This window comes from Mus caroli, unplaced genomic scaffold (assembly GCF_900094665.2).
Source record: "Mus caroli unplaced genomic scaffold, CAROLI_EIJ_v1.1 scaffold_15634_1, whole genome shotgun sequence".
In the NCBI taxonomy this organism is placed as follows: Eukaryota; Metazoa; Chordata; class Mammalia; order Rodentia; family Muridae; genus Mus; species Mus caroli.
The window spans coordinates 1-7,283 of record NW_018390284.1 but is presented as its reverse complement, the minus strand read 5'-3'; the positions used below and the strand labels follow the sequence as shown (position 1 = coordinate 7,283).

General features: G+C 37.5%; 1 pseudogene; it reads right to left on the bottom strand.

The window, feature by feature from the left end:
* Positions 1–1,763: 1,763 nt before the first annotated feature.
* LOC110288575 lies at positions 1,764–3,052 on the bottom strand (annotated as a pseudogene).
* Between the last annotated feature and the right edge of the window lie 4,231 nt (positions 3,053–7,283).

Genomic DNA, 7,283 nt, shown 5'->3' with positions numbered 1-7,283 from the left:
AGATTGAAAGATGTCCCATGTCGGGGTTGAGGTGGGGTAAATCTCTGGGAGGAGAAGTGGAGGGAGGATGGGAGGCAGGATTCTATCAGGGCACTGTGTGGGGGCAGCTATTTGGATGTAAAAAACAATAAACTTAAGGATAAAACTGAAATATCTATCCACTTCTGATCTGTACTATCATTGGCAGCATATTATAAGGAAGTTTAGCATTTACTTTGGATAATGGGATTTTCAATAAGGTTGAGAATTTACTTAAATATATATCAATTAGTAGAAAAAGACAGGCAAAATGAACGGATTTGGGATTAGATGCCCTGTTTAATTTAAGTATTTATTCTAATGTATGCCTGCATACTACAGATGACTCAAAGGTCCACATAAAAAATGAAATCAACTTTCATAAGAAGACAAAATAATTCACACGAGAGACAATGTTGACATATGTACCAATATTCAATAGATTACTCAAAAATATAATAATCATTAACAAGTTTGCCAGATCATCTTCTTTTCTTTAACAGTTTTTGTTACCAATATTATTTCTATCATTTTTAGGCAACACTGGAACTATTCAGGGAATTAAGATGAACACAAAGACAGAATAAAATACAGACAACACATTCCATTGGTTCCTGACTGATCACAAACAGTTACAACAAAAAGAGATCATAACTACAATCATATGGGTGATGCATTTGCCGACGGTTTGAATTTCCTTCAGTGAACTTAATGTGGATGGTTCTGACTATGATCACACTGTAAAAGCTTAGGGTTACCAGAGTCTAGGTAAGCATGCTAGGGATGTGTGTGTGCGTGTGTGTGTGTGTGTGTGTGTGTGCAGTAATGCATTGAAATATGTACTGAATGATAAGATTAATAGGGAAGGAATAAGAATAAAATAATAAAATAGGGTAAAGTCACAGATTATAGTCAACCACACCCAGTTTACATAATGAGTCCTAACCTTGAGCTAATGGACAAACAACATACTTCTCCCAAAACAGAGAAAGCAGGGCTGATGTGACATTCAGCATCAAGAAGCAAAAATTACATATAGGACAATGGAAATCGTGATTTTTTTATGAGTCCAGAGTGAAGGATTTTGTTATTTTTATTATACTAACAGAAATAAAAATGAAAATATAATAGAGTTTTTAAAGCATGTGCATAAATCATATAGATTACAGTGGATACTCAATTTGTATAGATGAGGTTTTCAATAGGCTTATATACATTCACACTTACCCAAACCAAACATCATTTTGAGTAGTATTATGGTCCAGTATCCCAATTTGACATACCCAATCACTTCTGCTAAAGACACCGACATGATTTTTTTCATTTTAAGTGGCGAATAACACTAAAACTTCCTCTGAGAATTACTGGGGTTATTATGTAAAGCATCCATTTGAAGTTCTGAGTGCAGATTATATTTTGCAAAAACCTCAAGGATGAATGTACTGCCTATTATTATTCTTGTCCTCTTAAGTGACCTCATCACTACCACTACCATCATTGGCATTATTATTAGAAAATAGAACTAGGACACCATAAGCCTCAAGAATTTTTCTATACACACTTTGGACCATGCAATGTATGTTCAAAGGCAATATACGTGAGGAAAATTGTGAAAAAAAAAACCACTGCACAGGAAAGCATGATTGATATTCTAAACTTTACAAAGTTGGGCTAACAAATCTTATACACAGGCAACATAATCACCTTTTTCTAATATGACTTCTCCATTCATGAATCTGCCACGTTCATCTGTTAAGAATTTTCTTTATGGAAGATTTGACATCCTTATTTCTCAGACTATAGATGAGTGGGTTCAGCATGGGAACAACAGTAGTGTAAAACACAGATGACACTTTCCCTTGGTTCATTGAACTTACTGAAGATGACTGTAACTATGTGAAAGCAGCAGAATCATAGAAGAGAGCAACAGCAGAGATGTGGGAACTGCAGGTGCTAAAGGCTTTTGACCTGCCCTCAGGGAAGCGAATACGGAGGATACTGACAATGATTAAGATGTAGGATATAAGGATGGTCAATGCAGGTGTCAAGATATTCAGTGCACTCAAGAAAAGAACCAAGAGTTCATTGATGTATATGCTGGAGCATGATAGCTCCAAGAGTGGGAAAAGATCGCAGAAATAGTGGTTAATTTTATTGGTCTTACAAAAAAACAATTTTAACATAAGTCCTGTGTGAACTGATGATCCAAGAATACGCAAAGTGTAAACTCCCACTGTGAACCAGAAGCAGACATGATGAGACATGACAACATTGTAAAGCAAAGGGTTACAGATGGCAACATAGCAGTCATATGCCATTTCAGCCAACATGTGACACTCTGCAATTGCAAAAAGAGAGAAAAAGTAGATCTGGTTCATGCATTCAGGGTAGGAGTTCTCCTCTGTCAAAAAGTTCAACAGCATTTTAGGAGTAATGACAGTGGAATGGCAGAGGTCAATTGCCGCAGACCCTGTGAAACGGTTTCAAGGAAACTCTCTTCCTAGGGTCTGGCACACTCTCCTTAATCCATATAAACCATAAAATCAATTTTCCGCTCCCACGTTAGTCTAATGTATGGATTCATGTGCGATCTATTTAGTATTACCTAATGTAATGCCTTTTAAGATTGAATTCTAACATAGCTAAAGTTTTTTCCCAGTGTTTCTAAGATCCCAGATAGCAGCAAGGAGCTTAACCTATTCAGTAACTAATTAAGCACTGCAATAAAACAATAAAGCACTAGCCATTAATTCAGTTGTCTGCAAAAAAGAGTCTGGGAATCTCACTGAGATAATAATATTTACTACAAACTACATTCCATGCAAGAGCAAGTTGATATACTATCCTGATAATGGGAATTTTCCAAACTAGATAAGAATTAACAAGGCCTAGAGAATTTCAGGGTCAGTGACATTACATTATTCTTGAAGCCTGTCAAGAGTTAAACCCCCTGGAGCAATTAACAATAAAGTGTGAAACTTTTGCCTGGCACAGGACTGATCCTAGGCAGGGTGATAATCTCTAAAGTAAACATTTATCTGGTTCTCTTTGTAGTCACTCCTCTTGCACCTGGAAAACTTCAATGTACCATGTCTGTTATGATTTGCAATTTTTGATATTCACTGTAATATAATTAGTCTAAGCTCGACCAGAAAATTACATTCAGATTCTGCACAACCTCTCCTGTGTATGTCTGTCACTCCGTCCTAAGCTTTGCCCACCTACTTTAGAGAACCGTTTCACGCAGGCACGGGACCCAGTGGGTCTGCGGCAGAATGGCGCCTTCGAACAGGGACATCAGAGTAGGTTAGTCTTTCTTTTTCTTTCTCTTTTCTTTCTATTCTTTATTTTCTCAGGCAAAGATAGGATCTCGTCGTGACCGTGCTGCAGACGGGCTGATACGTATATCAGTTAGAGACGAGTAAAATATATTATGGGGCAGTAAAAGTTAAAAGGGAAGGGATTGTTTCTGTTGGTCTTTAAGCACATTTCGTGCAAAAAATCAGTCCCTGGTTTCCAGAGGGGGGAAGCATGACATTAGAGATTAGAAGCGAGTAGGAAAGGATTTGAGGAAGTTCCATGAGGAAAATCTATCTAGGAATGCCCCTGACAATGCCTTTATATTGTGGCAACAAATGAGGGATCTATTGACTGAGAAAACAGACCTAGAATTCCTTGCAGAGGAAGCTCCTTCAGAGCCCTCTGATGATCAGAAACCTAATGCTGGTGAAAAGAATTCATACTGTTCAAGCAAAAAAAGGGAAAAGGCTAGAGAAAAGTGAATCAGAGACTATTCACAATGAAGATGATGATGAATGGGAAATTACTGAGGGAATGGCAAAATGTGAAATTAAGGAAAGAAGAGATTGTTCTCGTAAACACCCAGACAGTAGTGAGGAGGAGTCTTTAATTATGGCACCAGTCACCCACAGACGGGTACCAAAGCCACATCGGCTCTTGCTGCCGGTCGGTTTTAATGCTGCAGTGGCAGAGGCAAAAAGACAAGGAGACTTTACACTCACTTGCCCGGTAATTTGCAAAGAAGAAAGTGAGCCGCAATGGGAAACTTTGCCTTTAAAAACTCTTAAGGAATTACAGTCAGCAGTAAAAACACTGGGTCCTACTGCACCATATACTTTAAAGATTTTGGATGCAGTAGCTAGCCAGTGTCTCACCCCTTATGATTGGCACCAAATTGCAAAGACTACTCTTGCTCCCAGAGATTTCATTCTCTGGAGAACAGAGTATGAAGAAAGGGCCAGAAAGTTAGTTCAGGAAAGATCTTCATAGAGAAATGGAACTAAACCCACAGTGCCTATGCTTCTTGGGCAAAAAGACTATGCTGAACCAGCAGCACAACTGAAAAATTTAAAAGCAGTATTGGAGAAAATTAATCAGATAGCTGTATCTAGCTGGCAGAGTTTACCTCCACCTGGGGCTAAATCCACAGTCCTTTCAGGATTTAGACAAAAGCATGATGAATCTTATGAGAGTTATGTGGCTAGATTGGAAGAGGCAGTTTCTAGGATGCTTCCCCCCTCGGAAGAGACTGATATATTAATAAAACAATTGGCTTGGGAATACGTGAATACCTTGTGCCAAGACCTAAACAGACTAATCCATAAGACAAGTTCCCTACAAGATTATATTAAAGCATGTGTAGATGCCTCACTGGCTGTAATGCAGGAGATAGCTTACNCCACAGCAAGGAAAAGGAAGAAACTCGGCACTACGTGTGGAATTACATGTTTCAGTTGCAAGAAACCGGGGCACCTGAGAAAAGATTGTAAGAATCTCTCAGGAAATAAGAAAAACGTTCCTTCGGGTCCCTGCCCACGATGTGGCAAAGGAAGACATTGGAAAAACGAGTGTAAATCAAAGTTTCACAAGGATGGTACTCCACTCACTAAAAAAAGCAGGTAAGACAAAAAACTAAAGGGGCAGTCTCTTAGCCCCATTCAGAAACTGTGGAGCTCATTATAGGACACAGCTCCAGTTATAAGAAAAAACTTCAAGTTGTGGATTCTGACACTTTAGGCTAAATTAAAAGTTATGGTTAAATTATGGTCAAAGTATAAAAAGAGACTTNATAAAAGTCAAAATATAGGTCACTTCTTACTGTTACCTTATTTACAATTTCCCAATCCTACATTGTGCTAAAATTCGTAGAAAAGGTTTATTTGAAAGTTAAGTCATCTCCTCAAACATGTATAATTCATTCTATAGATAATATTTTTGTTGGTTGCAGAAAATAGAGAACATCTTGCAGATGGCTATAAAATATTTGACTAAGTGTGGACTGATGATGGCTTCTAAAGGATTCAGCATGGTAAACTTTTAGGCTGTTTGAGACATTTAGTATATAGAGATTGTGTGTTTTCTCAAAAATTTGCCCTCAGATTAAATAAATTAGAAGTTTTGGATGCTTGCCAGAAGCTGATAGAAAATTTTGGATTTTAATCTTGGTTTGACAAGCTGCCTCTTACAAGCAGGAAAAGAAAGGAAGGGATAAAAGAAAGTGGATTTTAGAATTCTCCTAGGGACAGAGAGAAATCGGGGGATGCCCTGTTTTATTCTCTCTGGCCCCTACAGGAGAAATTCTCTACCCTTTATGTATTGTCTAATGTTTGGTGCACCAATCATGTCAATTCATGTATGTCTTTTGTTTCGTTGTCTGAGTGATTGTGTCGTTGTCTGAATGACTGTTTTTTGTTTCATGTTGAAAAAATAAAACAAAAATAAATGGTTAAAACTTTACCTGCTGATTCACTCTCAGTTTGCACAAAGGAGGCTGAGAGAGAGCCTTCACTTTAGCCAAAAATCAAGCATAGCAAGAGAAGTACTACTGAAAAACTTGTTTTTTAAAAGAAAAGGAGTCTGCAATCTTTTAGTTCTAAGGCAAATAAGCTAATAGTGGTTTTTCCTAAAAATTCTCTACAATTTTGCGATTATTGTGTTTAAGCAAATGACAAATTGCTTTTTTGTCTTATAGTATAGCTATAAAAGGTAAAATTCTTTGATTGCTCTAAAATTATAAGATTCATGTAGCCACTTCATTTGGTTTTTGATTGGTCTTAAAGGTATAAATATGATCTGCATATCTTAGTCATAGAGAATTGCCTTATAAGTTATTTGGTTATGATTAAAAGGATGTAACACTGGTTATAAAGTTAACTTAAAAATAGAAGCTTAAAAATAGAGTCATTTTCAAACAAAAGCACCTGGCATAAACCAGCCCAGAGAACTAGTCCTCTAAAGATACTTCTAAATTGAGATAACATTTTATGTAATTCTTATCCTAAAAGATAGACTTATCAAGATAAAATTTTAAAACAATGTCTCTTTAATGGAACATTAAAATTTAAACTGTCATACATTAATAAATTGGCAGCAAAATTTTGCAACTTGATAATGATGTTTTTAGTATTGATTTTAAGGAGAATAAATTGTTTAAAATTGAGTCTTGCTTTCCAAAAGTTATAGATATATTCTAATATTGCAACAAAAACTTAAAAATTATCGTTAAAATTGCCAGTGTCCCATTGACTGTAGTTTGCAGTTTGATCAAAAGCTTAAGATTTTTAACTCACCCATAATTAAGGTTATTACAAGAGTAATCATCTTATAAGAGTGCTAATGCTGCTCACTTTGGCCATTCAGCCATACAAAACAAGGCAAAGTTAACTAGATATATTCATCTTTGTACAGAAATTAGACCCTCACCCAATCAGTGGTTATGGCCTTACAGGACCATAAAAGGTCATAAAAATGTTTTAGGTATATGTCATCTTAAGAAAGACTGTCTGAAATCAGAGGCATGGACAGACAGTTAGATTGTTCTTCTGGAATCTGTCTTTATTGTAGGAGGACCAAGATGCTCAGATTAGAAAACATATACATTTGAGTTGATACAAAGCTTAAAGCAGGAACTTAGGAACTTAGTCTGCACAGGTGAGAGTGTGCACCACAGAGGCAGACAGCTTCTGGGTCCAGCGGGAGCCACAGAGCCAGCACCCTTTTGGGGCTGCAGACATCCGGCACCCTCCCAGCCAGAGGACAGTGGTCCGCCCTGCACGGGAGCCCTCTGCCTCAGGAGCAGAGAGTGCCATTTGGTTACTGGATTCCTCCGAGCTTTGGAACTTAGTCTGCACAGGTGAGAGTGTGCACCACAGAAGCTGACAGCTTCTGTGACCTGCCAAAGCAACACAGTATCTGGGAAAGGTCCTGTTTTGGGCCTTCTTCTTCGGCCAGGAGGAAGTCCAAAC